We start from the raw sequence: 25392 nt of genomic DNA on the forward strand, positions 1-25392 counted from the left end.
TGATTTTAGCAGTGCAGCTTGGAGGCTTTGCTCTGAAACCTTGAGTAATTTGTTGTGCTGTGCTGTATAGGTGTGATAAGCACGGTTTGTTCTAGCGACCCTTGTCTTTTATGCTTTCCCTTTGCATTGATGTGGGGTGAGCCTTATGTCAGATTCTGCATGAAGATAGAAGATTCAATATGGCTCAATGAATGAAAGAAGAATTAAGAATCTGTTTTGTGGGCATATTTAATTTCATAATTAAAAACTGTTTCCATTGCCGTCAGCTGATTGTGGATTGGATCAGTAGTTTGCAATAGTGATCAAAACCTGCAAGATCACCTTATTGATCAAGTCATAGAAAATGGTTCTGGCTACAAATAATTAATAGATGTAGGAAAAAACTCCTGTCCCTGCCCTACTTTTTGGTTCCTTGCCTCCTACCTGATCTGTTAACATTGTCTTTTTGATGTAAAAGTTTGGAATCCTAGTATGGCAAAGCTTGGTTTATAATCTGCCCTTAGACATTTTCTCAAAACTTTCTTTAACATCAAAAGTTTCTGTATCTCTGTAATGTTGGAAGAAAAATATGGCCACACTCCACTCTACAAATCTCCTGATATTATGAGAAAAACGTAGATCTTTAGACCACAAAATGGGCTCTGTCATTTTCATTTCAAATATAGTACAATCTTTCTTGTATAATTTAACAATATGGTGACCTTCAAGAGCTCTTGAAGGTGCTCTTGAGAGCTGATAAGTACTGTAGTATTTCCTCTGCTGATACTCATTTACTTTCATTATGGTCCCTTTCAGATTTATTCTAGAAGATTTTTGTTATGTGACCCAGCAGTCTGCTGGATATTGTTCCTGTATTTAGTTGTGGCAAGGTCTTAATTTGTTCCACCTTTTATTTTTACTTTTCCCACTTCACCTTGTCACAGGATGTTATTCTAGTGACTTGTTTATCTAGTTTGTCTTAATTACTGTGGTGTGGTTCTATGTCCCTGGGAGTGTTCTCTAGCATAGACTATAAAATTCTGCAATGCTGAGTAATGGTTAAAACTCTTCTTATTATAATGGAGTGTTTTCCTTCTGTGGTAACAGGCATGCCAAATGCATGTTGTTTTTTTATTTTATTAAGGGTTTTTATTTGTGTACCTGTGACAATGCAAAAGATCCGCTTTCTTCTGCGGGTTGATTTGTGTAACCTCATCCTTTGCTTGTACATGTGTTGGGGGAAGTGTGTACAGAAGGGCTGAAATCGGACTGGGACATCTTTGAACAAAATCTTTCTTCTGCTAGCAGTCGCTTTTCATTATCTTTATTATTGGGGAAATAGCACACTCTGCATGGAAGAAAACTCCAGGGTACTGATGAGGATCATGTGGAGTCACCTACGTTTGTCTGTGTAGAGCTGATCTTTATTTAGAATGGCTAATGCTGATCAGGAGCTAACAAAGCTCCTGACTCCCTGCTAGCTCCATGCACAATTACTCTGGTCCCTGGTGTGTGGTGCCGAGGCGCTGCAGCTGACGAGTAATGCAGCATCATGCCAGAATTAACCGTGCTGAGCCAGCTCCAATGTTTTCCCCATCTGTAGTCTGCTTATTTTCCACCCTGAAAAACCTGCTAACAACTGAAAGTCGAATGTAGTCATCAAATTGGCCACATGATATTCCTCTTATTCTGTATGAATATGAACCAGTTCTAATTTTGTGCCCTAGGAGAGTTCACAGGATGCTCTTTACTAATTACAGTAACCTACAGATGCAGAATCTTTTTCTGCTCACTGTTCCCCAGCTGCCAGGTCAGCTCACTGTAAAGTTTGATGCTCATCCAGCTCTCTCCCAGCTGATTGTCTGCAAATTACTGAAGTCAATATTTGAACGTCAGCAAATCGCCATTTCTGGACTTGGTTGAAGTAAAGAATTTTTTTGTAGGGAATTAGGTTTTGCAAATAGTAAATAGAATTTTTGGTAAGAAGAATCCATATTTGTGTCTATTTTTCATTGCCCTTTTGGATCCTTTGCAGCGTTGACTTGTGTAACTTGGTCTGCTACACAGAATGACCTTCTCGAGGAGGATCTCTTTACACATCACATGTGTGTTATCTGAAAAGAAGTCGGCCTTGGTGTATGACTTGCTCTAACAGCTTCACTGTGGGTAGATGAGAAACAGAGTTTATGGAAAAGGCAGATCTTGTTCAATTCTCCATTCCTCTGTCATTCAACTTATTGCAGGTGTCTGGATAGTGTAAATGTTTTGGAACAAGAATTTTGAGTCAGCTGTGAAAGCTACCATGTAGACTCATTAAAGTGTATCTTAGCATTTGTTTATCAATTAAAAATACAAGTGGCTCAAAATTTTTAAGCAAAACATGCAATATTTGAGAATCAGAATATGTGTATGTAAGATGCAACTAATTAGACAAACAACTTTGTATAGGTATAATGGATCTCCCTTGATGACTTGATTTTGAGCTTGATGTAGTAGCTGTAGTAGAATCATAGAATCATAGAATAGTTGTATTGGAAGGGACTTTAAAGATCATACAGTTCCAACCTCCCTGCAATGGTATGTTAGTAATAAAAACATAATAGTTATCAGCCCCTGAATGTTGTCTCTTCTTTATGAAGACATTAAAAGTAGAAGTTAAAAATACAATGCAGCACATCTTTAAAATCATGGTTTCATAACTGTAGAGTTTTGAAACTGATGTCTTTTGATTTGTATGTCAGTCACGGTCATGGCAGTGTATCTTGGGCTACTTTGACAGGACCTCCTGCCTCATTTTCTATGTCAGTTCAGTCCTTCTCCAGTTGGTAAGACCAATAAAAGTGTCCGTTAATATCACTTTTGAGGCTGATGGCCTGATAGACTTTTAGATGTCTGTCTGGCAAAATCACCCTTGCATTTCAATAACTTTAAGTGTCTATAAGATTTTTCTAAAGTATGTCCTACTCATCAAAGGCCTTTTTCTCCTTTAAATTAACCTAAAACTTCAGGACTCATTCTGAATGTGGGTAGTTAATTATTTACAAGTACTTCTGTTTATGTGGCTTCTAAAATTTAAGTGATAGTATTAAGTAACACTATTGTTGTATTACAGTGAAAAGCACTGAATGAAAAGCATTGTTCAGTGTATCTTCAACCATAATTAATGTCTATTCCTTAAAAAAATCAGAGTCATCCTATTCTTGTAATAAACATACTGTTTTATCCGTTTTTCCATTTTCTGCTTATATGTAATTCTGAAACCCAAAGTATTTCTTCTGTTGTTGGAAATTGATCCACATGGTGGTAAATGACAAAACCAATTGGATTTATCCAAAGAAATCCTCCTGCACTGGACAAATAACTAATGGACATTGTATATTCTTGTCTTATACCAGTTTTCATTGCGGAGATTATTGGTTTTCTCTCAACTGCATGGTTGAAAACTTTCTCAGTTGTAATTCGTCATTTGAGAGAATTGCTAAACTGGTTACATAGCTGTCCATAAAGTAACTGTTCTTGCAGTCTTAAAGTATGCTTAAAAAAGCATTAATTTTGTATTGGTAGTCCAAAAGTATCAATGTGATGCCTTGTTTGTATTTTACTCCTACTTGTTTGTAGGAGTATTTTAAACCCTTTGATCAAAGGAGTGCTGAAAGGTAAGTTTTACAAATTTTCTTTACTTCAAAACACAGACTATACGACTTCAAACTGCATGAGTTCGGTTGAGAATCATTTGAGAAGATTTTCCTGGATTCTGAAAGAAGGGAAACTAATCAGGACCTCTGGGTCTTACTTGAACCATCCATGCATTAACCGTTGCAAGTACCAAGCAATTAAATTCTGTCAGTGTGAATTCTGTTGATACAGCTTTGTTGTAAGATCCAGAGAGGAACCTGTAAAATTAAAGACTAATAATAGAAACCTATAATAGTAAAGACTAATAATAGAGAAACCTATAATAAAAAGGCTTAATAATATGGGATAATTTTTTTACAGAAAAGGATTCCCACACTGCACGCAGACATTTTGTTATTGTATAGGGTAGCTACTAAATACTAATATTGCATACGGTCACTTTTTGGAAACTCGCATTTATATAAAATTTAATTAAGCTCTGGTCCTTGGTGCTCCTCAGGTATGGCAGGAGAGCCAGTCCTGCCTAAGCTCTCTGAAGTAGAACTGCAACAGCCTGGTTTGCAGTGGACCTTTGGTTGGTTTAACAGCAAATTAATTTCCATGGTTGAATCTGTCACCTATCATCCAAGAGGATCCATTACAAAAATCTTACTGATAATGGCTGGAGAATGAACTTTTCCCATCATCAGGAGAGAATTACGGTATGAAGGGCACCATCAGTTCTGCACTGATTGTGTGTGCGAGTGCCAGCCAGGATGCCCCTGGTCCTGTTCCCTTTGTCCTCCAGCCTAGGCAAGGCTGCTCGTTGCTAAGCGACTGCGGGTGAAGTCCTCTAACCTTGGCCTGCTGCTGCTGCACAGCTGCTGTCCCGGGGGAGCTGGAGAATTGGAAAGGGATAAAAATACCTCACTGATTGTAGTAATTCAATGATTATCAAAAGGTGTCGGTATATTTTCACCTGCAGACACACGTTCTTATCTTATTGCAATGCCATCTGCACCCTTTCCCGTCTCCTGAAATATCCTTAGCACATTATTCGTGTTTTCTAGCTGTGTGTGATGTGCACAATTTGTAAAGCAAATTTAATGTGACCTTTTATGTTAAAATAAAATGGGAAAAGGTTTTTTACATTATGAAATTTGGAGTTAGACCCGAAGGTTTCCCGACTTGTCTGTGAGTAGGAGGAAACACGTGTGTTTTGCCAATTGTAAAACCAGTAACAATAGGCCATTCTGCTATTGCTGCAGAAGGAAAGGGAAGGAAAAAAAAACCCACTCTATTTTCCTTTTACAATTGGGTGAATGAGATTTCAAATACTGAATCGTTTAATCTTCAATCTGCTGATTTCAGCAATGACAGAAGTTTTTGGCGCATGCTTGATTCTGCACAGAGAGTTTATTTCCATCTTCCATTCATCTGATGATCTGTTGCAGCAAAGAAAGGAAAGTGGAGTGAAAAAAAGGAGAAAGAGAGAGGGAAATTCACTTAATAAAGGGTTTACTTTACTTACTGTGGTATTACTGCAATGGATGATAGCAGTCAAGTTAGACGAGGAAGAAATATTAGTTTAAGAAGTTGTACTGACAGCTAAAACTCAAACTATTGATTAATTTCTCCAACAGGAGCTTGCATGTGTTTCTGCATCTGTGTTCAAAAAGGGTAAGAACTGTTCATGAATTACCATTATAAATGAAAGAAAGTTTGACAAATGACACTACAGTTTGCTTTGGGCTAGAATGCTGGGTTGACTGTCCAGTGTCATTGTCCCTTTATGTGAATTCTGTGCTGCTGCTAAGTATGAGGTATTTTGCTGGATTGCCCAATTTCAGGTAAAAAGAGGTAGTTTCTGTTGAAGTGGGCTTATAGTGCCCATTATCAGGAAAGTAAATTTGCAAGCTTGCATTTCTCCCGTGAATATTTAGGCTTTCCAAGATACACTCATGTCAGTGAACTGGTTCACTGGCGTAACGAACTAAGCATGTGTTTCCCAGACGCTTCCAAAAAGATGAAATCTTTGAAGTGTTATCAAGGCTTTAAGTAAAAATTCAGGACTGCTTTTGACCTGAAAGCTGTGGTGCTTAGTGACCTGTGTGCTTGAAATTATGTAAAGTTTAGTATGGTAAAAAAATAATAATTGAATTGTCAGCAGCATACACATGTTGACGCTATTTCCATTCCATTGCATTTCATATGAGACAGGTGTATGCGTAAGGAATTAAATCTAAAGGGTTTACATCTGTTGGGAACAGAATTATGTTTTTAAAAGCAAATGGACTCTTTTCCCCCTGAGTTACAGGAAAGCTGATAGTTTTGATTTCACAAGCTAGTGTTACGGTGTTTCTGGTTCTGAAGTGTGCTCTTCTGTCTTGAAGTTTTCAAGAATTTCAGCCTTCACTTAGTTAGCAAATTATAACTTACTTTTATATGTCCTACTGTGCTCCACATTATCTTTCATAAGTTGAAATTACTTATGTCTTGCATCTTTTCTAACATTAATTCTGTGGCCTGTTCTTGTTTGCCCATCTGACATATGAGTAATTTTGGTCTTCCTACCCTGTCACTGGAGGGCTGAACCGTAAGTTTTTTGAACTCTACTCAGTGAACATGGATGAAACGTTCTAAGGTGATGTGGTGTATGATTCAGATGAGGAAGTTATTCTTCATAACAAATAATATCACCGATTAAGAAGTTATATAAAAATGGGATATTGTGGGGGAGAGGAGTTAGTCTGCACCTTCCAGATGTTAAAATGTATGATGGATCTCTCTCTTCTTTCTGTGCCAATGCGGTGGCACAGGACAGTGTGACTTCTGATATCTCATATCTTGAATGATTGTTGAGATTTTTGTTTGTTCTATATCTAGGATGATGTTTGGTGGTAATTCCTCATTAGTCGCAGTTTATTTCCAGATTTGCTCATCTACTTCAGTAATACTTCTCAATTGTGCTCCATGTTCTATAGCAAATAAAAAAATCCTATGAAACTTTCCTTGCTCAGTATTATAGTAACAATGATACTACCCCAGAAGTATTTGACTCCCTCTTTTGTAATACATGCCTCAATGTTATTGAAGTAGGAAAATTTGCTGGTTTGTCTTGGTTTTTTTCAGTTCTGGATGTCTTTTAGTAATACTGTGTTGTTCTTCTATTTCTCTATTTGCTCTCTGCTTTTTAATAGGTAGGCATAGGATTAAAATTTAATATTCATTAATAGACAAGTATAGTAAGCAGAGAAGTTAATGAGATAGTAACAAATGTTTTTAATACTTTTAAACAAGGTATTTACACATGATTTGAGATCTTTCTAGCTACACTAGTCCTGATTTTAATATCATGTTTGTAGTTAAAACTAGAAGTTTAATAAAGGTGTGTTTTTAAGTTAGGGAATATTTTCTGCTGCGATGTTTTGGTTTGGTTTCATTAAAAAGTAAATGGTCAGATACATAAGATTCAATAGATAACGACTTCTCAATTATGGGTTGTAATTTGAATAGAAATGGGGAAGTATGGTGTTGGTATTTTGGAGAAATTGAATCCAAATGTATGTCAGTCATAGGTAGCCTGGACTTTGTTCAGTATGATGTAAATTGTTGCCCTTAATTACCTGAAATTAAATAAAACAAAAGAATTCCTACTTTTTCGTACCGATCTGTCTGAGAGAAACTGTGCTGACCAAGCTACTGCCTTTTAGATGACCTTTTGCTTCTTACGTACCAGTGAGCATTGTTTCACATTGAGATCTGGATAATTTCAATGCCATACATTTTTTTCATACTCTTAAAAAAGCAATGAATATTTACTTTGCATAAAATAACAGCAGCCAGATAGGCAAAGTTGTACACTATAGGGAAAAGAGAAATACTTTTTTTTGTCAGGATGCAATGAGAAAAACTTAGATTCACTTTTCATTCCTTGCTTTGATTCATTTTTGTTCCTTTGCATCGTAGGGATGACACACAGGTTTCTAGGAGAGTTAAAGTTTAAGCTTATAGGAGAATTCATAATAAATGATGTGTAACATAATTTTTATGATTTTTTTTTTTTTTTGTCTTGGGCCTTTCTGTTTCTAGGAGAAACTGATTGGATGCTAATTTTAATAAAAGATTTAGAAGGGCAACGCAAGTTGCTGTATTTACCAGAAGATCAGTGGTTGATACAGGGTGAAAATAAGTATATATAGAAACATTTTTATTCTGTAAGTCATACAAGAGACTTCCCAACTTCCCATACTTCTCAACAAGAAACTAAACCCTCTTTCACCAAGTGATTTTTATGTTGCCATTATTGCTTTTTTTACATGGTTCCACAAATGCTTAAAATGCTTTTAAAGTCAGACAGACTTGCCTTGCTGTCTTGTTCTTGCTCACAGAGCATGAAGATTCTGTTAGGAAAAGTGTGTCTTCAGTTACCCCTTCTATCGGACTATCAGGGGTTTGATTTCTCCTGCACGTATGGGTTCATATATCCTGATTGACTAATTAACCAAATAGTCTAATAATGGAAAACCAGGCCCTCAAAGAAATATTCACCAACCTTGGCCAATGCTGGCTAGAGCTGTGGTTGTTCCCACATATCAGTTGAAAAGAAGTAAAAAGAGGGCTTATTTTGTGAACTTTCAGCCTTCCCAAAGAGGAAATAGAAGTATGTAAGTTTTTTGTGGTTTTTTTTAATGTATAAGAACTAAATATGACAGCAAGACTTTTGGACAGTTCTTTTCCCAACATGCATTAATATTCATTTCTAACTTTGCCTATTATTTTTTTGTCAGCCGGCTGTTCATTATGAATATCTATTTAAGAATTAAACACTGTTCAGTGTAAATAATTTTCATTAGGTAAACTACTGGCAGTAAGAAAGAGTGCTTTAAACTGCTTGATTACTTCTGCATTTCATGTAGTCTGCAGGTATATTTGGTTTCAAAATAGGATTTATTTTTGTTTTGCCTTCTATGCCATTGACTTTTTTTCCCCCTGCAGATTTTTCGTAGGTTACTTGAGGTAATTCTTGAGACATTTAATCTCCAAATATAGAATGGCCACAATAGAATTCCAAATGAAAGCTTTGAGAGTGTTCCTACATGTTTTATTTAACAGCTTCTCAATTTAGGGTCACATGTTTTGGATTCCAGCTAGTTAAATTTTTAGCAGTCTTAAGCTGTTGCATTTAGGTTTTTATGGTAGGCATTCTCAGGCATAGCAGCTGAAAAGCAAAATGTAGTTTTTCCTAAGCTACCTAAAGATAGTGTTGGACTATCTTTCCAGATAACAATAATCAGTGAAGTATATCCTTCTTGGGTCAGATAGTTTTAGGCAGACAGTATAAAATATGCTCTAAAACTCTTATGCTGAGAGCTATTCAAGCTGATTTATCATGTGAGGGGGCGGAGTTCACATAGCCTGTCAAAACTGGGTCATTTAAGCTCACTGCAATAACCTCCCAAATTAGATTCTGAAGTTGCAGCCATGCTATCAACCAAGATCATAATTTTCTAGTAATCCTGCTTGTAATAGTTCATGTATGTTTTTGTAGCATCCAGAAAAAAGCCATAAATTAGGATCCTGCTGTACTTGTATAAACACAGAAGGAAAGACTGATTCCTGTGTGAAAGAGATCCTGGTTTGTCACAAAAGAAAATGAGCCGTGTGACATATAGTCCTTGCAGTGTTTGCTCCATGGCTGGTTTATCATGCAATACAGAAAAAAATACAGTTTAAAGCTTGGTTAATATGACATGAACGTGAAATATTTTGGGCTGTCTTCCAAAGTTACTGGGAAAGCTGCCTGTCTGCAGTCTAATAATCCTCTTGCCCTATCTTTCCTCTCCTTGTCTTCCCCTAGTAATAAAAGCATAGGATTTTAAAGGCAAAAGTTCTCTTTAGTAGGATTATATAAAATTCACCTACAATGGTATGACTACAGACACAATCTAAGTTGAAATAACTATTTGAAAATCTATTGTAGAAGAATCCTTGCACAAAGAATGTATTAGCTTAACAAAAACTATTTCAGTTAACCTGGTATGACTTCTCAGTAGGGCCAGTAACCAGATTCTATGGGAACTGCATGCATTCTGCTAACCCTGTGTCTGTGATCCATGGTTGCTGTCTAAATAGTGTTTTCTAGTTAGTGTATTTTTACTTCTCAAGTTCTCAGGGCTTAAATTGCTGGTTTTAGTGTTGCTAAACACCAAGGCTTATGTTTATTCCTCTCTGACTAACATCTCCTTACATAGATGTGTGCAGTAGCCCTTTGCATGTGCTTTCACTGTTTTTTTTACACTTTCTCTGAAGTGAAATAAGATTTGGTTGCTAGATGTACTCCACATCTTAATTTAGGCGTGCATGACTCTCTTTCCCCAGTGTCTTCTCTTCATTGTCTTATCTGACCTGATACCTCTCTTTAACTACCTGAAAGGAGATTGCAGAAAGGTGTGTGCCATTCTCTGTTCCTGGATCATGATAGCATCTTTGTTTTGTCTGCTGTTCTTGAGCTAACGTACGTCTTTTCTGGGAAGTGCAGCACTCTTGGCACACTACTCTCCCAATATGAAACCTACATTTTCTGCTTTGGAAACAAGACACAGATCAATAGAGATTACTCATGACTTTTGTGGCATTTACTACATGAGAGTATTTGGAACAAGATCTTCAAAATGTGGCATGAACACAAGGAAATAGGAGAAAAAGGAAAAATATCCAAATTCCTGAAACGTGGAAGAGAAAATAGAAATTTCTATTCAAATCCAAATACAAGTAGAGGAATAGAGTAGGAACCAATCTACATACTGTCAATAAGGGTGGCAAATAATGCATGGTTGGTAGTAATTAGCTGAACTTACCATGTCTGTTGTCTTGAAACCATTTCCTGCTGCCCGTTATAAGATGAGGTACTCTAAAAGAACTCATTTGCAAACACTATTGTTATTTTGAGCTGTAGTGTTTTCTGTTTTCCAAATGGGAACCTAAGAACTGCATGCAAGCTGCAGTATTGCTCAGTAAATTTTAGGAATGTTCGTTTCTTAGGATAAGTGGGTGTATAATATATATAATGAGTAGTTACTGTTCATGATACAAGACAGTGTCAACATCAACATAATATTGTAAGGCAGCATAGAAATGAGCAGTTCATATCATGAAAACACAAAAATATGTCTGAGTGTCTTCTAAGAAGACGACATTTTATGTTTGAATATGGTTTAGATCTTGTTAGGAAAAGTAATCAGGAACTACTGCAAGTAGGAACAACCACATTTGCGGTTGAAATCAGCAGAATTGGAGGACATAAACCCAAAAAAGACACATGTACTTTTTCATGAATTAGGGCTTCAGTGTTTTTTGATAAACATCACTTTTTTAAGGGATGGGGAGGTGAGAAGGGAAAAGAAAAGGGAGTGGCGGTGGTGGTGCATGTTCCAGTCCAGGAAAAAGTTCTTTCTGCATTATGCTTAGGTACTATTAAGTATTTGTTAAGTATTATTTTTATATCTGCACATGAATTTGGATGCATTGGTATATAAATATATGTGTAAGTATCTTTCTTTTGATAGGGATCTATTTCTGATAATTATATATATACAGAGGCAGAAGGGTTAGAGCTCTAAGTACATTCATGTATAAAATACATCTACTACGAAGCTATATACACCCTGCATTCGATAGTTGTTTTTGTAAGTGCATGGAACCATTTGTTCTAATGAATAAGGAAAAAAATCTTCAGGTGTGTTTTTTTTCTTCATTTTTTATCTTTTTTTTTGATTTTTACATATTTGCTGGAGTTATGAAGGGTGCTTTGGTTGGGATTGCATCAACAGGAAAGGACAAAAACATTTCCGAATCAAGTTAATGAATTAGTTGAGGTTAATTGCTGTAATTTAAGGTGCTGACCAAGTGGATTCGAGTAGGGTTTTTGAAAAAAGTTATAGCAGTTAGAAATTTCAGTGTGAGATGCAGAAATACCACCCTCTTGCTTAAGTCTTTGTTTCTTATGGAACTATGGAGTGACTGTAATCCATTTTATTTTGAAGGATCTTATCCTTTTAAGAACATTACTCTGGGAAAAAATAACTTCTTGGCCAAAGACAGTAGAAGTAATATTACTTTATTAAAAAGCAATTTTTAAAAGGTCATTTTTCTGGACCAGATTTTTATACCTGTCAGTTACAAGTCATAGTTATATCTAGAACAATCCTAGGGTTTTTTTTCCTAAAAAAAAATATAGAACTATAGAGCACATTATAAAACCTTTGCTTCCTTTTGACACAGAGAATTTGAACTGAAACACATTCTTTGTAGACCAGCTTATGAATGTTTTATAAGCAAAACAGCTTTTAAGTCAGATAGTATAGATGAAACTAATTTTATGTGATTTTTTTTTTGCAGCACAAAAGCTTAGTTTTCAATATTTTATGACAACACACATGTTGATGGCATTTCTATTATATGATATAAGGGTATGAAGCAAAATATGTATCATGTGCCTGTTTAGGCTGAAGTTTGATGTTTTTAGGTTGTTGCTGTCACTACTGTTTTGTTCTGAAACAGTGAACACATTAAAATATCCTTTAAGTATTTTTTTGCTTCTAACCCCAGTTATTTTCTTAGATATTAATGTATGAAATACACACTTCAAATGCTTGTATAGGCTGTAGAAGTGGCTCTCAAGCATAGATTATAGACGGGACTAACAGTTCTACGTAAGTCACTGCAAGATAACAAAGTTCCTACTGTTCTACTTCAATGATAACCCCAAATGTTTTGATATGGATGAGCTTTATGATGCCTTCTGGATGGAAATGCATGCATAGCTGGAGATTTTATTGTCAGGTGTAGTCAACTCATTGATGCACAACTAAAAAGGCTCATATGTGTAGACACTTAAAATATTGGAAGGTAATCTAAGAAATTCTGACAAATTGGTCACTACTGTAGCTAATCAAAGCTCTGGAGGTCCATTAGAATTGCCAGTACTGGCAGTACATAAATTTTGAAACTGGAAAAGTTAATTTAAGAGGTAAGAAACAAACCTCTTAAAGCTGTGATATCTGTTTCTGTGGTAAAATTTTGTTAACATGGAAGTACCAGGAAGAGTGTGTGAATGAAATGTTGCTTTATTCACTGTAGAACAGTGAGAGAAGTGCAGTTTTTCTTGTCTTTTGCACAAAAGTAAAAAGCTCATCCTGGGACTGTAATTTTGAAGAGAAATTAACAACTAAAGCCAAGTATTCCTAAACTCAAGGTAGGGCTAAAACAAAAAAAATGGAAATCAGAATAAGGAGACATGTATTACAGAATTACAGAATGGTGAAGGTTGGAAGGGACCTTTGGAGATGATCCAGTCCAACCCCCCTGCTAAAGCAGGGTCATCTAGATCCAGTTGCATGGGAGTGCATTCAGGTAGGTTTTGAGTATCTCCAGAGAAGGAGACTCCACAGCCTCTCTGGGCAGCCTGTTGCAGTGCTCCGTCACATTCACAGTATGTTCACAGAAGTTTTTCCTCATGTTCAGGTGGAACTTTCTGTGGTCCAGGTTGTGCCCGTTGCCCCTTTCGCTGTAACCGGGCAACATGGAAAAGAGCCTGGCCCCATCATCTTGACAACCACCCCTTAGGTATTTATAAGCATTGGTGATGTTCCCTTTCAGTTTTCTCAATCGTTTTCATTTTACCTCTGAGCTTAGAAGTGAGAAGTTTGGAGTGGATTCGTCAGAAGTTCCTAAGTTTCCTTCACTGAATTACACATAGAGGACAATAGTCTTTGGAGTGGCCTTATTATAGAACTCTTCATGTTGAAGGATGGAGAATAAATGTAGGTGCCAAGGCTGTGTGGTTATGGTATCATAAACACTTGAAGATCAGTGTTGAATGCATCCAACTAAGTAGTTCATGCACAGCACAGGCCCTGAGGGTATTCCAGATTTCAATAGAACGAAGGAGGAAGACTGAACTATCATCCTCCCACTTTTCATTCAGTTAATAAGATGAAGGTAAAGCTTACAATTTTCAGTCTTGCTAAAATTTTCTGTGCTCTCAAACAGAAAATATTTTGTTCTGCTTTCTTTGTTTTGTTGATCAGTGTAGAGCTATATACATCTTGTAAAACATCTTGTTAGAAGATGTGTGGAGTAGTAATCTGTGATCATCGGTTAGCTAGTTTTTGGATGATGTCTGTGTTTATCCTTTCTATAGTTCTAGGAATTCCATGGATTTTCCATTACTAGCTTACTTACTAATTTTTTATATGGTGTATGCAGTATCCCCTCCTGTAGTCACAGAGAGCATCAACAGAAGTTGCTTCCCCTCCACCCTCGTCCTTTGTAAGCACGTGTAATCTGTGTGGAATGGTCCTCCTGAATGACTCCCTGGACTTTTAAGTGATTTTTTTCCACAGTTCTGTGGGCAGAAGAGGTTAGGAGGATAAAAGTATCAATTTGAGATATTTTTCTCCCCCCTAAGTCCTCTTTATTTCTCTGTAGTAGAACATCACTTTTTTTTACCAACTCATTTTCAAAGCCATGGTGAGGACAGCCCATTTCTGTCTTATTTCAAAGGAATACTTTCCTGCTTGGCTTTAAAACTACAGGCTCTTGCTACAGCTGTGCTTTCAGTTCATCAATTACAGCCAGTTCTGGGTGCTGCAAAATTCTGGTAATAAGACTTCGTGGTTTTATATAGGTCACCATGAAGACCCAAGAACAGAAACCAGATAACAGGAAGCAATGGGAAAGAAAATGTGAAGATCCAGTGACTGTATCTTTTAACAGGGAGCTAATTTGGTAAAACCGTCATGCCAGAAGTTTGATTAACGAAGCCTCTATTATAATTTAAGGCATTTTAGCTTATGCCTTCCATTTCTGGATGGAAGATATTTTGTGAGGTTCGTAGATTCAAGCACTGGGATCAGAAGGGTATGAGTCATTTAAAATGAAGAGGTTCACTGTAGGTGCCAGGTTTTTTTCATTTAATCCAGGTGAAAACAAATGTTAGTGCATATTAACATATTTGCAGGGATAATCACTGTGCAGAAGATTGCATATTGGAAAGGTTCCCTCCTCTTCTCCCTAATTTTAAGCATCTTCTGATTGACTTAGAAATGTAGTATTTAGCAGTGAAGCATATCCTGCACTGTATGAAATTTCTCTGGAGAAACAAGGGCTTTTTGTGCAGCAAGTGGATTAGTATCCTTCATTTGTAGAGTTTCATTTGATCTTTGAGAAATTCCCGAATTATGATGATCCACTTAACCAAGGATCCAAATATAATTCAGCAGATGATTAGTAAAAAAAAAACAGGAGTGGTGGTAGCACTAAAAGGCCAAATCAGGCTTGGATTAAACTATGCCTTAGCATTATATGACTACAGAAAGAACGAAGTTCAGAGCCTCGGTCTCGTGTAAATTATAACAAGTTGATACACTAGCAACAGAGGAGGAATTCTGTGCGTGCCTATGTGAATAAAGCGAGCAATTAAATGTTTGTGTTCATTCTTTTAAAACAAACCTATCTGAAGAAACTATAAGATTTCAACAAGGAAACGATGGGCTTGTGTGTATACGAGTATCAAGTTTTGGATATAAATGTTAGATACAGGGGGCCACTCTCAATTCCTTGCTTTATTTTGTTGATACCTCTAATTTAAGAATATATGGTAACCTGTGTCCTTTCTATAGGAACATTTCTAGTGCAATAAAGATTAAATATCTTGCTGGAGAAACAGACTGAAGATCTCCATACCTCAACAGGAAAGGCCTGGGTTTTGCTACACTTAGTTTAAGTGTCTACTCTAATAGATGCATAATTATCTGTCTGAAATAAAAACAGTGTTAACACATGAAGGAGATACCTGCTCCAGAATACATGCTGTGCTGAAAGCTAGGGTACTAATGTAGGGTACATGAGTGGAATTCAAGTTGTCAGTCTCAGACCTTACCAACACTGTAATGAGAAGATTTTCTTTTTTTAAATCTTCCAGTTATTCTGGTGCTTCCTTCCAAAACTTACTGCGTCTCCACAGTGAGTGGAGAAAAATGTAAATCCATTTTTGTTTGTGGAGAAGTAAATATAAGAAATCTTCTGTGCTTTTCTGTGTCTTTAAAGATAAAAGGGCTCTGAGAAAAAAAAAGAGAAAGTTAAGTTAAAAGTACTTTGGAGTATGTTTTGGGAACAGATAGGCAAAAGTAAAATTCTCTTAATCACTGTGGAATGTACTACTCTTCCGTCTTATCGCTTAAGAAAATGCTTAGAAAATTTATGCTGCTTTTTCTTTAAAAGCAAAATGCTGAATGTAAGATTTACATTTGAGGAATTAATATAATGAAGTAATATTGTGCCTTCATGTTGTTATATACAATCAAAATTTGCCAACATTTTAGCAAGTGTGTAGAAAGGTAAATATGTCTGCTAAGACATACTTCAAGAATTTAGCTTTGAGTGGTGGTGGTGGAGGAGAGTGGGGAGTTTTTGTCTTTGGATAAAATAGGATCAAAGTTGTATCGTGAGCAGCAGTGGAAGCTGGCTGAAATGAAGATACCTGAACTCAAGAATCAGTTACAGAAGCCTTTGCTTGACAGTGACGTGTTCCCTAATTGCCAAGACACGCTGTAATGTGTTGTGTTGATGTCAAAGGATTGTGAAGGGAGTAAATTCCTATTTAGTTAAACAAACATGGGAGTGGAATGTGACATTCTCCCACTTGATCAAGACGGGAAGGGAGGGTGAATGCAACAAGAGGAGAAAAATGCTGGAACAGTGAACGCAGCAGCTGTGCTAAAAGTCTAGTTGTAAGATAGAGGCATCTCATCCTGAAGATATATCTTAAGATAAGACCCTGGACCACTAGAGGAAGCGTATCTGACATTTATGTGATTCACCACTTTCTCTTGTTCCTCTTCCATAAAGATAAAGCCGCATTTCTAAATCAGTTAAGGAGATTTCCACTGCAAGTGTATGAGAGCCTTTATAGGATGGACCTACTCTAAATCATGGAAATATGTCCATTTCAAACAGGTTTGGGCTGAGTCGATCTTCTTGGAATGCCATGTATATAAAGGGAAGAGCTTTTATTTTGTGTTGTGTATAAGCAGATGGGTTATTGTACAATGGGGTTAAACACAAGCTATTTTTTATCTAGCTTGAAAAAAATTCAAACTTGCCATCTACTATGTTATTATTTTGGAATTTATTGGAACGATGTTTCTGAGGTGCTAAAATATGTTGCTGAAAGAAATAACAAAAAGGTGTATAAAAAAACAGGGAAGGTTTGGATGCATTTTGGAAAATGCTTACAATTTTTAAGGCAGGTGCCAGTAATAAACACTGGCAAACAAAGTGACCTATGGAACATTTTATTCAGTAGAAGGTGCGGTCTTTAGTTCCTAGCTAGGCTATTTAGTACTTATACTAAATTTAGTATGCTGCATTTAGTATTTATACATTATACTGTACTACTATATTTAGTATTTATACAAATAATTTATATTTCAATTATTTATCTTTCAAATTTTGCTTTCCCTCTCAAATAGTTTTTGAAAATAACGATAATTGTTATCTTTCAATTTGTTTACTCCTAACCCTTCCACCCCTAATGTAATTTCGTGATGCCCACGCACGCTTATCTGATGCTTGGCTTTTGGCCTGCGGGTAAATATTGATGATAAGAAAAATCAAGGATGATGTCTTTTTCGATTCAGTTTTTCACTACAGAGAATCAGTAGAATTAGCTAAGTAGTGTGCAAACGGATACATTCCAAATGAAAATTTCTGTGATTCTGTGGTTTGGCAGGTTTTGACTTTTTCATATCATCTTTGGGAGACTGTTACTGTATTTAAAGTATGTGAAACATATTTACTAGGATTTTTTTCCTCAGCCCTAGGGGAGATGCTTGCGTTATTGGAATATTCCTGTACTGCTAGCTGGTATGGGGTGTAACTTGTCATATTATTGATGCTTCTGAGACACTGCTGTTTGTTTCCAAGTGTGTACTAATGATCTATCTGTGTCAGAAGTCTTTAGACTGACATATGAAAAATAATAAAATGCAGAACAAGTGCTAGACAGTCTATCAAAAATCTGCTGTTTGGACACTCATGCATGTCTATTTATGAATTTATTAAATTAATTAAACAGAATTTTTTTAACAGATTCCATGCAAAATACATTTTTCTATAAAAAACAATTGTGGAGAAAAGACTTTTGATGCTAAATTTCTATCATCTGGTTAAGCAGATACTTATACATTAAGAATGTAACTGTCATGTATTCAGTTGAAGGATGTCAGTATTTATTAAAGAATATAAACTCTGCTGTCTTACCATGTCATTAAGTATCTTGTTACTTGCTTTGTGAAAAAATACCTTATTCTGTCTCAGGGACTGATTGTTTTTATAGTTCTTAGCTATCAACTTTAGTTCAGTTTTTCTTCAATATGAAAATAATTGACAACAGTTAGAACAGGGTTTGTAAATAAAATTAATACATTTTGCTAGGTGGACTGATATAGTTGGAAAACCCAAACAAGCTAATAAATGCATTTAATAGTAGCCATGAAAAGGATAAATTGTATGGTTCATCTATATGTAATACAGAGTTGTATGCATTTTTTTTTCCTCCATTGCAACTTGGTAAGAGCTCTTCATGATAACAAAAATTGCAAGAAGAAAAGGGTTTTTTTGTGAACAGAATAGGGGATTATAAGATTAGTGTAAAAAAGTTCAGTGCACTGGGTTTGCTGATCTAGGGTGATACAGCTTGGCCACAGGAAGACTGATCAAGATGCAGAATGTGTCTACTTGGAAGCAGATAGATAATTTTATTTTTGGAAATATTTATATAATAAACAGAGCAGACTAAACAGGTGGAGCAGATGTGGTGGGTTTTATAAAGAAAAAAGGAGAGAGAAAAAGAAACAAATCCAAACCCAATCAGGATAGTCGGTGCTTTGTTTTGCAAGGTCATTGCAATTTGAGAATTGATGATGAAAGCACTTATAAATCAGCAGGCAGAACTTTCTGTATTAAATAAAATAGCAAGTATGGTTGCAGTATAGTATATCCTAAATTGTGAATATAATTCTTATTTCAGTATTCTAGAATGCATTTTTAATTCCAACCTGATTGTATCAAGGGACAAGAAAATACAGGTAGTTACATATGGAAAGTTATTCTGAAGGAAATGGTGTAATTGCTTTAGGCATTTTAACAGATGGTTTGTCATCTAAACTGCTTTGCTTTGCTTTTATTTTTCTGACTTTGCAGTCAAAACATGGAAAGAAGGAAGGTATCCGAAAGAGATTTAAGATGGGATGGTGCCACACTTCAATCTGTTTGTAATACTGGCCTTGTGGTTCCTGGAGAGTTACCTGGCAGATCTCTGTCCATGTTTATGGTGGAATACGGCTTTATCTTTTATGTGGTAGATGCCACAGCAAGGAGTTACAGGCACACATACAGCACCACTTGATCTAATTCTGCTGACTTATGAGGAAGGAGGATTTTGTGTTTAGTTGTTCAGTTAAGATAGCCAAACTTGTTTTCGTTGCATTTCAGACATCAATAACATGGACCGTGTTCTACATGAGAATAAAATAAGTATTTTGCATTGTGTGTTTCTGTTGAGTTAGGAAATATTTAAATATTTCAGTTCTTTTTTTTTGCAAATCACAGTGGGAAGAAGTCAGAATTCAGGCTGTCTAGAGGATGCTCCTTTCCTTTTTATATTTTCAGAAGAAGGATTCCGTGCTTTAAATCCTGTTTGAGGTTATAAATCAAAATGAAAATGCTAATTGTTTTCTCTTTGCTTGGCATTTTTGTGTGCAAGAAATGATTCCCAAATGTCTTAATGAAATGTGCATTCTGTTCCAGTAAAGGCTGATAGAAAAGTAACAGAAATGTGATAAATCAAGCTGGAAATGATTTGACAAGGTGATATGACAAAGCTTGTGCAAGAGCCAGGTGTTTTTTTCTTATTTTTAAGTCTCTACTTTTTCCAAATTCAGCATGAATCCACAAGACCAAGAAGACAAAGATCCCTTAAAATTTCCCTGCCTTGTAGCTTGCAGGCTTCCCTTTACTCTCTGAATCTATCGAGGGACAGTGTGACTAGCCAGAACTGAACTGACATTTAACTTGACCGTGTATAGTCATTAAATTCCCGTAAAACTGTCTTGGGCACTAGTTCATTCCTGGTAAACTGTTATTCGAAGTTAAAATAATTAAATAAAAGGGAGCTGTTGGAGAAATAACAGCTTAGCTTTGGGTATAATTAAGTATTCTGGCTAATTATTTATGCAGGTGTTGACACTTTGATTTGAAACAATACGTTTTACTGCATGCATTGCTTTAGGCTTTTTCTGGTGATCTGTCCCTTTGTTCCATTTGATATGGCAGAAGCAGATAGTGAAACAGAATTCAATCTTGCTGAAAGCAGTAATGAGCAGAACGGTTTATCTGATTTAAATGGGAATTTAATGTTTCATTTACTCTTTTTTGTTGTTGCTGTCACAGGAAGTCAGTGATTCTGCAGACAAGACCATAAGAATAAAAGTAACTTTTAATGTACTTCTGTATCTCTCCATCCCTGAGGCTTTAAACATCATTTCAATGCCATTTGACAAATCCAGACCTATTTATTTTAAAGATGAAGACCATGAAGATTTACTATATGTCTGGTAGTGGCAGTCTTTTCCTTTAGATTTTAAGAACACAAATGATACTTTGGTTCTATTTTTGTTTGTTTGTTTGGGTTTTTTGTTTGTGTTCTTTAATTATTATTCTTATTCCCACCCCACCGACTTGGTCCTGGATTTCCAGGAAGTATTGATAGAGGGTGCATGTGAGCAAGAATTAACCAAAATTGACTGGACTTTCTCCTAATCAAATGCAGGAGCTTTAGGATAATTAGTTGGCTACTGCCAACACTTAGTGATCTAGTAAATAAGCTGGTGATCATTTGAGCAGGGAGAGAAAAGCGTATGGGTCTGGTAAACGAGCAAAGCAGACTGTAAGGTTGTAAAAGATGGATGTGTTTTCTTCAGCCATTTTTTGAGAAGATGGCTGATTATACAAGTCTAAATATAGTAAGAAAGCTTCAGGACTGACTTGTGACCCAAGTATCCTATTGTAACCTGCACAGTGGAAGAGAGATTTTATTCACATGCTATTGTTTTTCCTCACTCTGTACTTCTTTTCTTTCATTTCACCTTAGTAAAGTGGGTGCACGTATGAAATCTGAGTGTTAATCAACTATATTGTCATTTCATTGTCAGAAGTAAACAATGAGCTAAAGAAATCCACAGTGAAATCGCCTTTGAGGACATATGAGTTTCTCCTGAAACAAGTGCATGGAGAGTTGGATAATTGTGTCCTCCAAATAAAAGATTAAATAGGTGTTGGGAGTGCATTTGACCATGTGCTTAAGGATTTGGATCCAGAGAGACTGTATTTAAACCGGACCCAGGAAATAAAATGCAACTGAAACCCAGGCTTCGTTAGGGAGTTCAGCATGTTTGAGCATATCCATCAGAACTGGGAGATAAAAGAGTTGTTGATGAATTAATTCCTAATACCTGTTAGGCAGAGTAACAGTATTTTCTAGGATATTTATTTATTCTCCAATTCTGAGTCTTGCTTTGATTTTGCAACTGGCGCCTCTTTACTCATGTATGCAAATACACACAAACGCCTGTTGCTCATTAGTGGCTCAGTTCCAATGCATGTTACATCATCAGTTGCTTAAAAAAAAAAGTTAGAAACAAAAGCGTCTAAAAATCTGTAGTCTTTAACTATGTAATTGGATTAGATGTCTCATGATGATACTGTAATTATAATATGCTTTAGCATTTATTGAGAACTTGCACAATATTTGAACAAGAAGCAGTGGTGGTATGATGGAGAGCTTCACAGGAGAGCTTTCAGAAGGTCAGCACAGCCTGATTTTTCCAGAACAGGACTAGATAATTTTCAGATTTTCTGTTCCAAACCGGAGTCTCAATAGCTCTAAAAGTTATTTCTGCTCTATGCCCTGCATTAGATGGATTTTTGAGTTCCTCCAACATATTTATCTTGTAAGTTAAAGTAATAATGGAAACCTTACATAGTATATGTGCGTAAACCCCCATTTTTGGCAGTAACAGTTTAGAATTTAACTTTTCTCTCCCCACTTTGTCTCTTCAGGCTAACATTTCAGAAAGTAATACTGGTACTCCAGTGCTCTTTGTTTTAATGTAAACCGTTGATATTCTATGACTATTTTGCTGAATGCTTCAAGAACACGTTTGTAGGTGGAGATTTCAGATTAGAGATACTCAAACAAGTCTAGCAAGTATTTAGTGCTGACTCATTTCCTAAATGTTTGCAAATTTTTATGTAAAATACTTGTATTATTCTGTCCTTGCAATACAAATGTATTTCTTTGGGATGAAAGCCACAGCACTATCCATATCTCTCCCTCCATTTAATCTGTAACTCAGTGTCTTGTTGCAATAGACAAAAGAATCCCGAACCTATGATTCATCATCTTTAATATTAGAAAATCAGACTGATTCTGTGACTAGATGTTTTGATTAATTAATTCTTTTCTCTTGTGTTGTCAAAATATGTTTTTATCTCTCTGGTTAACTTCTCTTAGCTTCTTTTGTTCTTGCTCTACATTCTCTCCCTCAGTATTTATTTCCTATCCTATTTCAGAGTCATAGAATGTTTTCTACCTTAAATAAGAAATTACTTGGCAAAAAAGCTTTTTATTTAGATTAAAAAGAATTCCTCAGAAAATTGTTTTTTGTCTTTAATTAAAAAATAATTTCTGCAGGGCAAAAGTCAAGTGTATTAATGGGAAGAGGCTTGCCAGGATTATTGGTTAATCATAACATGGTTTTCAAATTCTTTTGACTTTCAGTGGAATCTTGAAGGAGCATTGTAGAACTGGAAGGTTTACTGGTCATAAGGAGGCAAACCAGAAGAAAGACAAATGGAGAGAAAATTATTTTCATTACTTTTTCTTGTCCATATTTTTGTTATCCTTTTAACTCCTTATCTTAATTATAACAATTTTTGAGCCAACTAACAGTGAGGTAACAGGGACTAATGACAGAATTTTTACCACAGTGAGGTTGTGTTTAGTTTTACCGTTTTTCCAAATACAGCATTAAGATTCTTATACTACTCTGTTGCACTTTCTGTCCTCGGAGGGAATGGCAGCTGGGTAGTGTCTTAAAATATCATGTAACCGGACACAGTAATATACCTATTTTTCATGTATCTTTTATTTCTTGGTTTGTTTTAGTATACACATTTGTTGAAAGTCAAAGACAAAACACTGATCCATGATGTGTATGTGTAGTATTCAATAATTAAAAAAAAAAACACCTGACATTTGCCAAAAGATGCTGTCTCAGCCTGTGCTGTGAATGCACACATGTACAAATTGAATTTTATGTTGAGCTGGATGGGCCCCCAGGGATATAGTATTGTGTAAAATATACTGTACGGTTTTGCTATTTGTCGTCTCAGTGTCAGGTTGCCTGTTCAAATGTTTCCTAAATCACCATCTTTGAATATAGTTATAATAGGAAAAGCAGCATTGTTAATACCCTAACTAACACACAGAGCTAAGCGTTATGAGGGACAGTGTGCAAGTGCCTCACTAAAGCATGTGACTTGGAGGGAATATGCTGGGTGATAACCTCAGCAGTAACATAGATTTGTTTTATAGTAGCGGGAAACATTCCCTTGAATTCTTGTAGCTGTTTAAAAAGGAGCTAAATGCTTCAGCTCCTAAAAACCTGATAAGCTGGAGGAAAGGAATATCTATATGCGCTTCTCTTTCCTCTGGACTACAATTAGATATGCTTGAGTCTTGCTATGCATTAAATCATAAATCAGTATGGGGAAAGTAGCTTTCAAAAGCCCGTATGTTTGTCACCAAAAAGGAATTTTTTGTTATAAGAATGAATGGAATCTTGCAAAATACACAGAAGACTATTAAAAATGCAAGCGTGCATACAGGACTGTAATTAATAAAAGGCTGCTAGAGCTATCTGCAGGAAACAGAATTCTGCTGCTGTCGTCTTTGTATTCAACCTGAAGCTTCCCAGCATGATTCTGATCAGATCTGCAAATCCTTAACCACCTGATTCATGTGAGTAATTGCCATCATCTGTTGTATGTCTGTGTAAGAGAATGGTGATGTACAGAACCTTGGAAGGTCTGTCTCTAAACCAGTAAAGGCGATCAACTTAGTCATTGAATAGAGTGGTAAGAAAGACATTTATATGTCACATAGATGGGAAATGACATAGTGGCAAAAGAAATGAGGATAATTGTAAGGTCTGGTTTGATTACTATGATGAAAGGACCAGAGAAAAAAGCAGGTAATATCAAAATACCAGTATACAAATCCGAGGTATACCCACATCTCTGGTACTCTCTCCACACCTCAGAAAGGGACAGTGAATGACCACAAGTTATATGAACCAGGTTCTGAATAGCTAAAACTTTTCTTGTTCATCTCTTTATCAAAAGCAGTTGTGACAGAAATTTCTAAAATCATGAGCGATGTGAAGAAAAGACAAATGTATTTGCTAAACTTCACGGGTGAAGGAGTAGGGACATATAATAAAATTGCAAAATAGAAAATTTAAATCAGATTAAAGGAGTATTTCCTCACTTGACACAGAAGTTCTATGGTTTACTTATTGCCATAGGCTTTTTTTAGATGCCATGAAGTATTGCTGAGTTCAGAAAGTGATCTAATTCGTAGCATCAAAACATTAAGGGACTTGGCCAATAGACATAAACTAGTATTTGGACTATTAATTAAGATAGCGGGTTTGAAGTCATTCAAAGAGAGTAATAAAGGATTTGGAGAAGTAAAAAAATATGGGGAATGACCCGTGACATAAATTACAACTTGTCTAGACAGACTAATTCATGAGGGTAAACCATCAAAACTAGTTTGTATGAGTGAGAGAAATTGTAGGAATAGTACTGCTTAAAAATGACTCTTGTTTCTACAGTTTACAGTGAACAGCAAAGTGACAGTGAATATACAGTGTATTTTGATGACAGATATAACATCATTTGATATATGACATCATGACGAAAATTCCTATGAGAGCGTATTTAGGTCACAGCCTTGCTTCCCACAGTGCTAGAAAAATGGACTGTAAAGTATTGTATCTGATTTTGTAGATCCCAGTGTTTAGACCAAGTGAAAAAGATTTAAGCAAAAAGACCTGAAATAATTTATGCCCTGAAGGAGCAAAGCCCCTTCATTTGTGCCCTTTCACACAGAGGGGGCACAATTCCTGTCACTCCTTTGAGGGACTGTTTTTACTGTTGTGATGCATTTGGTAGCAGCTATGATTTTTAGGGCAGATTTAAAACAATCGGTGATAGGTTTGTTGCTGGGCACTAGTTTACTGAAACTTGACTCATTTAACCATTTCTGCATGTATCTTTCATTATGTCGAATGATGAGTATGCATGTCATCCTGGAGATACCAGTAAGAAGATCTCATAACAAATAACTTTCTGCTTGTTCTCTGACATGACAGGGAGAAGAAAACCAGTAAACACCGAGGAGTGATTTTCCTATTTGTAGTGTCAGGCTCCCTGTAACTTGTGGCAGGAGACCTGATGTTGCCATACTGCTGTCCCTGAGAAGTGGGCCAAACACTGAATTTCTGCTTCCCTAGACCTGGGGATTTTAAAGAATGTTTCCTGTTTGTGTTGTTCTAGCAGCAAGGCACAGTCCTCTGTGCTAAAGAGATGCAAAGTCTGTATGTATTA

The 25392-nt window shown here is 36.1% G+C and overlaps 1 protein-coding gene across 1 annotated transcript in view; it reads left to right on the forward strand.

Annotated features, from left to right (window-relative positions):
• The window catches only part of DNER (delta/notch like EGF repeat containing), a 115977-nt gene that overhangs the window by 14240 nt on the left and 76345 nt on the right, over positions 1–25392 (forward strand). The window lies entirely within an intron of this gene.

This window comes from Phaenicophaeus curvirostris, chromosome 10 (genome assembly GCF_032191515.1).
Source record: "Phaenicophaeus curvirostris isolate KB17595 chromosome 10, BPBGC_Pcur_1.0, whole genome shotgun sequence".
In the NCBI taxonomy this organism is placed as follows: domain Eukaryota; kingdom Metazoa; phylum Chordata; class Aves; order Cuculiformes; family Cuculidae; genus Phaenicophaeus; species Phaenicophaeus curvirostris.